The sequence below is a fragment of the Ictalurus furcatus genome, chromosome 4, assembly GCF_023375685.1.
Source record: "Ictalurus furcatus strain D&B chromosome 4, Billie_1.0, whole genome shotgun sequence".
NCBI lineage: Eukaryota > Metazoa > Chordata > Actinopteri > Siluriformes > Ictaluridae > Ictalurus > Ictalurus furcatus.
Genome location: NC_071258.1, coordinates 5,638,887 through 5,648,360, shown reverse-complemented (window position 1 = coordinate 5,648,360; position 9,474 = coordinate 5,638,887).

Below are 9,474 nucleotides of genomic sequence, written 5' to 3'. Positions count from 1 at the left end.
AGAGCTTTTGATGACCTTCACCATGCCATGTGATTGCAGAAAAGGACCTGCAAACAGCATTACCTGGTCATGTGACATGGCTTTTTTTGTTATGTCAAAGTTAAAGCCCCCTTTTCCCAGTTACATAGGAAAATAGTAGTTTTGTATTATCAGAAATAAATAAGTTAAATTAATGGTTGCCATATGGCAACACCATGCAGTAAAGGGTTAAGCCATCTCAGACAATGTTTTCTTTTCTTTTTACAAGGTTCCTTTGTTGACAGTGGCTGAATTTATCATCCATACTTCTGGAATCAGGATGCTAAAGACACTAGGGACATTCTAATGCTTTACATTGTTACATGTAACAGGGTGGCATTTTCAAAGTTACCTTGTCAGACAATATCACAAGAACATTCAAAATGAAATAAAAAAAAAGAAGGATTTATTGTTCTTCTCATGATCTTCTGGGAATTTTTGCATGATGCAACTTGCTTTTGAACATGTGACTTGTGGAATATTCCAAATACTTCAAAGGGGTGAACGTGTTCAGGTAACAGGGTTGAGGGAATGTTGTGAAGGCAATTTGACATAATTTACAATAGATGACTCATGAAAAAGGATGTTTCTATTATGGGATGTTAAATCTGTGAATTAGCTGTAGCATTTATGATTTTCACCTCTTGCTATGGCAGTTTTAAAACTGAGAACTACTCATGTTCACAGAAGGGGAAAGGAAGTGGGATATGAAAGATGTGCATTTTACTTTCACTACGCACTGAATTAATCTAAATGAACTTTGGCCTGTGTGTTTACTGTACAAGCCTTAGTCAAGTGGGCGAGATGGCGATGTCATTGGTTGGTAAAAAAAAAAAAAAAAAAAAAAAAAAAGTAAGTTGCAGTCACACCTGACTTTTGCCTCACTATTTTCTTACTGTTGCCTGGTACAGATCTGAATAAATAAATAAATAAAAATAGCCATCTCATCCCCTGACATATGCAAGTTATTATAATTTTTTTTTTTGTGGTAAAATTCTGGGTTTTGTTCTCTCTCTCTCTCTCTCTCTCTCTCTCTCTCTCTCTCTGCCTGCTTGTTAGTAATGTTACCACCTCTGATGAATATGCATGTTCTTCTGGCATTTGCATTAAAAAAAAGTGAAAGCACACAGGAAAAAAAAAAAAAAAAAACTATGCATATTTAACACAAAGGGGAACCAAAGTATCAAAGTGTGTGAGTAAGAACTGAATACTAGCAAGGAATTTGACTGTGTACTGAGTGTACAGTTAGCAGTTAAGGAAGTGCACACCCACATATGTTCACTTTACTTACTCCTTACTCAGTGTTTGCTGAGCCAAGTGGGAACACAGGTAAGTTGACTACATTTTGACACATATTACCTCACTCTCATAGTCCATGAACATTGGAAAAACATTACTAAGTCTGTCCATTGGTTTTGATCAGAGTTTTCCTCCAAGCACTCACTCTCTCCCATAGATGTGTAAATCATTATTTATGACTGCTACCAGGTTCGCCACAGAGGTACGTATATTATATGTTCCTGCAGGGCAGCTCAGTTGATATTCCATCAAAGTTGGCAGGTAGGTGTGAAGCTTTTGTTTGTTTGCACTTCTCCCAAAAACAGTGCCTTGCATACTTTTGCCAATAAGAATGGGCAGAATTATCAAAAGTCAGATATGTAAAGCTGAGACAGTGACACAGAGAGAGAGAGAGAGAGAGAGAGAGAGAGAGAGAGAGAGAGAGAGAGAGAGATGACTCTCAGATGACTCCCAGAAGTAGCTTTAACTGCATCCAAATGTAGTTCTACCAAGTATTGGCCCAGGGGGGTGAATACTTATGTAACCAACAAATGTCTCCTTTTCTGCTTAATTAACCTTTGAGCCACCACATGAAATATATATTTGCACCTTCAAATACTGTGCCTTATTTATTTCTCTTTCCAAGTTGTCTATTTTTTTTTTTTTTTTGTAAACATTTTTGTAGGCCAAAATTTTTACCATATGTGCAAAAATTTCAGTAATGTTGATTTTCATTCTACTCGCATGTATATTTTGATGAATGCCAATCACCTGTGAATTATCAAGCACATTCACAGCAGTACTGATTTGCATTTAATGATGCTTACAAACAGTAACTATAAAATGCAAAGCTCACAGAAAGATGAAAATGACAACTAAACAGTGAAAGAGCTCCCCCTAAGCGTGGAGTGTGCTCAATCTTCCAATAATGCAGCTGAGCCACTGCAGCATGTCAACTAACATTAAAGAGCCTGATCCGTTACCTAAATGACCGATATCCCAGAACATATCAAGCTACTCTCACCATGTGATAACCGTAGCATTCAAATGACACCAGCCCTGCACCTCTTCCATCGCTGAGAATGAGGCCACGGATGTCTGGAATTTTCAGCGACTTTGGAGCTCAATTTCTCACTAATGTGACACCTTAGGCAGGCCCACTAAACTAATTATGTTTCAGTTAATCATTATCAACGTTGCCAGTTCATGTTTTCTTTTTTTGGAGAATTGGACCACCATGGCCAACCTCAGTCTGCTCTCCTAGGCTTGCCCTATTGCCTCACTCTCATTCTTAAATCATAGTCATGGACCAATACTCAGCAGTAGCTACCACTACTATTGCTAGTTTGAAGCTGTTATAACATATACTACAGGATGTCCCAAAAGTGTCCATACATAGGGGACTAGGGTTAGGGTTACATGTCAGTTTTGCCTTCTTCAGTAGATTTTCGTGGACATCCACTTCTCGGTTGGTCCGTAACATGTCCTGTCTTTTTGAATTTGTTAATAATTTTGGCAGCAGTGTCGTGTGTGATGTGCTTGTCAAGTTTCTTGTTAAAGTTCATCGCAGTCATGTGACAGCTTCCCGATCCTGACATGAGAATGATTTCAATACGTTCTTCTTTTGTCAAAGACATTCTTAAAGGCTAGCTGAACAAATATATATAGAATATAAACTAAGTATGAAAAAGATTGGAAGACATTTTGCTAAAAAGTGTTTTCCCCTATGTGTGTAGACTTTTGGGACACCCTGTATAGCCACATAAACCCCCAAAATTGCATGTGCATACAATTTTTATGTAGTGTGGTCTATTCTACGCATACTGGCATAGGTTGTTGTTGTTTGCCATTTTGGATGCTACATTGCTAACTGCATGAAGGCACAGGTTGTAGAATTAAGCAATATCACATGAGCAGGAGTGCTGTAATACTGAATATCAGCAGTTTTCTGCCTAATGCCAAATCACAGCCATGATGATATTCAGTAAACCAGCATGATTGTAAGTGTGATATTGCTTTTATTCAAAGGTTTCATAAACAAGAAATTAATATTCAGATACCATATGGCCAAATATTTTGTTTATTCTTGTGCCAACAAAAATAGTTATCAAATAATCCACAGCTGAATAGATTGCATGCATGCATGACTGACAGCCCATAGTAAGTGTAGTAACCATTTCAGTGTAACAAACTATCGCTAGAACTTTATGTAGTGAAAGGCAGAAATATACTGTTGCACTTATACAAAATATCAGCAGTCTTGGAACACTGCTTGTCCAATCAAATTATTGGACCAGAAATAGACAACTGCGTAAGTGTGCCCTCTCTATTTTAACTCTATGGCTCTATAACCAGTCCATAAAGGTGGACTGTTTTGGGTTTTTTTTTTTTTTTCCCCAAAAATTTGTGATGCACCTTGGGAATTATTTTGTGTGTTTTTGCAAAAAACTACTTAAATTGGCGATGTAAGGAAATTAGCTTGTTTTTTTTTTGTTTGTTTTGTTTTTTTTTTAGATTGAGCTCAAAGTGGGAAATGTGCAACCTTAATATTTCAACATCTGATCAACTATTGATCCAGCAATAATTGAACTTAATGTATCTTATTAAGTCTGGCTGGGATATTTCTCCTGTGGCCATCGGAAATAATATCCTGATGTTAAGCATGAATTATGAGCACAGTAACAAGATCAGACAACTTAACACAATAAATCATAAATTTAGACAAGAGACACTTGCTATTAAAATCAGACGAGACTTTTAAACTACTCTAAAACACAGAAACTAATACACACCGTGCACACACACACACACACACACACACACAGACACAGACACACACGCACTTATTATTCTTGCAGTCCTTCGTCCTTTAGAATATATGAGGTGTCTTGATGCAGTCGGGGTGACAAAGACAGGGTGAACTGGGTGAGAGAACAAATGGCCTCACCTGTGTTGATTGTCCTTTGGGACTGTCTGGGTGAGTCCCCCCCCCACCCTTTCAAAAAGTTATCAGCTGAGGGTCAGGGCTTTCATCCTGTAGGCCAGCCAGCAGGTCTCGGCTAGTGGCTTAGATCAATGAGTTTAAGAGAGGGTTGCTAATCTGTGAGGGTTCCTCCATTGTTCTGATGGGATTTATGTGATGGGTGATCTCATACAGCTTGTGCACTGAGGTCCTACTGCAAAATTGCAGTTGCACGAAATGGTTTTGCATGGTCTTTTGCAGTGATGTTTGTTGGTAAATGAGTCCTTTTTAGCTGTCATCATGATTGATGCATTTGAATCAGAGAGCTTTGGTTGATTGCGAGTTGTGATGATGTCACATGACGCATCTTAGCCCAAATCTGCGAAAAATCTACCAGAATTTTTTTTTAAAATTGCAAGCTCCTCTGATATATTGCAGAGTTTGTGTGCACAGAGTTTGCATGTTCTGTTCATGCATTGAGGGTTTCCTTTGGGTACTCCAGTTTCCTCCCTCAGTCCAAAAACATGCATTGTAGGCTGACTGACATTTCCAAATCATCCATAGTTTATGAATGGATGTGTGATTGTGCCCTGCGATGGGTTGGCACCTCATCCTGGATGCCCCACACATCTCCAGGCTCCCCAGTGACCCCGTGTAGGATAAGTGGTGTAGAAAACGGATGGATGGTATTCATAGATACTTTGCAAAATGGCACCTTTTGTGTGAATCAAATGGTAAAAAGTCCATTTCAGTTCCAGGGTTGTTCCACAGGTTGTAATGTGGAAAAGTTTAAAGGAGGTAAATACTTATGCAAAGCGCTATATGTCCACTACTTCTATGTTTACACTCCTGGTCTCAGGAAGCCTGTAGCACATTAAGTGCACACAATAGCAAGACTGAAACACTTGCTCTTCAAAGCTCTTAACTGGATAGGCTGCCATCCTACACACTCTGATCAATACAGTTAAACGATGGTGCTAGGCTCTCCTCCAATTGATCCCACATGTTGTTGTTTTCTTGCTATATTTTTGTATTATTCAGAGAGTTCAGGAAGCGTTCAGGCCCGGTGGATCTTGAGCTGCACCAGTGAAGCACACGATAGACACCAGCAAGCAAGGGCATCGCGAATCTGCCGCTGAACCTTCGCTGTCATCACACTCTAACTGACAACATGTCACTGCCAACTCATCTCTACAAAAATGGAGCCGGGTGTCATTTTGTGGTGTCATTTTTCACACAGGCTGGAAGGAGGAGTGAGATGATACACTCACACTCAGCTCTTTATTCTTTAGTGTTAAACTGTATTTGTTGTATATGAATGATCATTTATAAATACATTTCCGTTCTTTATATCATGGTGGTGTTCTCAAAACTGATTCATTTTCTATAACAGCAGCTGTCAGTAGTTCCAGCTGTAATTCAAATCACGGGCTTTTATTACTACTCTCAATCTAATATGTCACTGTTTCTATAGTAACAGCTAACCGGATAATCTACACTTAGTAATAAACAGAGTAAAAAGTGTGCGGCTATTTAACGTAGAAAAATATATTTGTTGGTATGATGAAGATTTCTGTTAGAAGATCGTTATTTAACATTTATGGAATGAGTCTCCAGTGTCAAGTTTTCTGCCATGGGAAAGTCTTTAGGACTTTGTGGCTTTCTGTTTTCTCTGTAACATGACAAGCACAGAAAACAGAGAGCCACAACTGCTTATATTTGTTACAATCCAAACATTAAATCTAACTATAAATGGATAAGAAGAATGATTCGTTAATACCTATTAACAACTGTAATCATTGGCAAATGACTCTGGTTATAAGAATGATCATTCTCAGACACAAATCATGGTAACAGCAACTCACAGAACTCACACAATAACAGCACACCCAATCCTGCTTTACTCCTCACTTGAACAGATGCAATCTATATACCAATATACTGTAGTGTTAGAGGTGATGGATGCAAGCCAGTTTTATCTCCACAGTGGTATATCATTTTGCAATTTAGAGCCACAATTCAAGTCTATTTCTCTTATTTTCAGTTGTCTAGTTCATGCAGAATTTGCAGACATCCGATCGCTCGTAATGCAGGCAGCTGAGAGCATCGTAACTTGTATATGAGAATTACAGCAAGACATCCAATTATACTCCCTGATGAGTTCCCATGTCAAGGGAATTAATCTCTCTCAGCTTGCCTTCAATCCTCCATCCAAGACATAAACAGAATCCTGAATGAACCTGTCACTGTGTATCCCAGCTTTACTGGGATCAGTAGAAGTGTTTCGATGACTGCTAAAGGGGAAAAAATACTAATACACCCATATTTTTTTTTTTTTACAGCATGTGTTTATTTTTTACATTTTCCTACAAAGTTGGTACGCTGCAAAAGCTGGCTCTGGGAGCCATAACTACAGGTCGTTCTGATTACTAGACTGTGTAGGGAATGCAGAATCAGACAGACTAAGTGGGGGAAAAAAGGCCAGCCTGCAATATTATTTTCAATATTACTTTCCGAGAATCAGCATTACTTCAGCGCCCTGTGGCAAGCCGGCCGTGCTGGTACGACGGTGCTCATTTTAAACCCGTTCAAGTGTAAAACCTTTTTAAAGGTCAAGTATTAATAACTTTATTGGAGGGATAATTTTTCATTTTTTAAAAAGGAATATAATAAGCACTCATGCTGTGTTGTATCTGTAAACACGCTCCTTGGCTGTCTGCGCTCGACAAAGCACCTAGTGTTATCCACTCACGGTCCATTACCCGTCATGCATCTGCATGTCAAGGGCGAGTTTAGAAAGTCCACCCATTTCTTTTCCTGAAGAAGATTTGAGCTGCTTGTGCAAGTGATTGGTGATCAGGTGCTTGCTTGAGCACATCGGCATGGAGCAGTGGTGAAGTGCAGACGGCAGCAACGATGAAGACTTATGGCCTTGTTTTACTAAGGAGACTACTTAACATAAAAAAATCTTGTCCAAACGTATCCAATTTATAAGGCCAACTTTTATGATGCATGACCTGTATAACGCATATACGAGTTGCACTTTAATAGACTTCAGACAACTTGAGTCTTTTAACCTTAACAACTAATATCATAAAAGAATTTGTGTTTTATTTGTATGGTTTTATGATAGCTGCATCACATATTCCCCTGTGTGTTATGGTAGTTCAGACCCTTATCATAGAATTCAATGACATATTTCTGCCTAAACTCCAAAATTTGATAAGAGTCCCATGAAACATGGTGGCACCTGCCATGCCATATGTGCTCACCATTGATTTTCTAAATGTAGTGTCTGCAGAAGCAGGAACTTTAGCAAGATTGGCTAGATACAAAAAAATGTGGAAAAATAATTAAAGATACCGGAACAACGACATCAAATTTTATTAGACATCTATAGATGTTCTTAGGGAGCACGGTGGCTTAATGGTTAGCACGTTCACCTCACACCTCCAGGGTCGGGGGTTCGATTCTCACCGTGGCCCTGTGCGTGCGGAGTTTTCATGTTCTCCCCGTGCTGCCGGGGTTTCCTCCGGGTACTCCGATTTCCTCCCCAGTCCAAACACATGCATGGTAGGCTGATTGGCGTGTCCATAGTGTATGAATGGGTGTGTGGATGTGTATGTGATTGTGCCCTATGATGGATTGGCCCCCTGCCCTTGTGCCCCATGCTCCCTGGGATAGGCTCCAGGTTCCCCCGTGACCCTGAAGGAAGGATAAGCGGTATAGAAGATGGATGGATGGGATGGATCTATAGATGTTCTTAGATGTTCTTATAAGAACACATCTGCAAAATTTAGGCACATTAACACACATAGCAAGATGGTATTGTATTGTCGTAAACATTGGGTAGTGTAGCTAGTGTAGCATGGCTCATTTGGATTGCCAAGCAGAGGTTGCATTAACTGTTAAAAGCATGAAAGAACCTAGCCTTTAAACCTAGCATTTCATTTTATGAATCTTTTCGTAGTATATGCATATGCGGCTTCTCTCTCACTATCCTCATATATAAGTTTGTAAATATGTTTTTTGAGCGTGAGTATTTTCTTCATTAGGGCATGAAAGATGTAACAGTTACTGATTTGATACTCGGACTTCAGTGTTAAAGTCTCCAGACTTGACTCGGACTTCAGATGAAAGACTCGTGAACATCTCTGCTATCCGCATATTATTGCTTAAAATCATTTGCGTACACAGATTTTTGCCTCTGTAGACAATCTTCGTTTATATTCAAGTTACATGTAATCCGATCAGTAGCAGTCATACACGTGTACGGTTTAGTGTCAGAGTTACTATAACAATGAAAAGCTGTCAATTCTTTTAACTTTTTAATTGCACTGCTTGAGTGTTGAATGAACTTTAATTATTTCCATCTCTGTGAAAACCACAGTATGATTGCTAAAAGGAGAGCGAGAAGAAGGGTTTGTGATGCCAGTAAAGTTGCTCAGCATTTCATAACTGCCTGACATTTCAGAACAATCACACATCTTTCCCTGTGCTGTTTTTAATCTCTGCTCAGAATGAGTTTATATAGATTAAAAATGTATAACATGGACTGTTTTTAGGAATGTTTTACTGCACCATGAGCACATCATGACCCAAACAAACATACAGATTCTGATAGTGAAAATAATCAGACAAAGTTTTAAATGATTATTATTCTTCTGATTAATGGATCATTAAAATGATTATACTCCTTGTTCAAACAGACTGGAGTTCTGAATTCAGATTGCCCTCAGTTTATTTGGATTGAGGTGTTGATTTTAATTATTATGTTGGCTTGACAAAACTAACATTTTATTCCTATTTAAACTTATTATTATTATTATTATTATTATTATTATTATTATTATTATTATTATTATTATTATTTTCTTCTTCGTCTTCTGAGCTTTCAAGCTACCCAGATATTTCAAGCTACATCCACGAAACTTGGTAGAGACCTTCAGTCTGTTCTGACTTGAGTTGCTATATATTTTCCAACTGATCGGAACCACGGTTTTCCCATTATGGAAGCTCAAATTGGCCAAAATTCCGATTGAATTCCATTCAAAATTTCTGAGCTTTCAAGCTCAAGCTGAAGAAGTCCTCCAGGCTGTTCAGACTGATCATGCTGTACTATTTCTAACTGATTGGAATTACAGGTGATCAAATATCCCCAAAACTTCCATACTCTCATTCAGACCTGTAGAGCTGTGCTTTGTTCCGAAACGAGG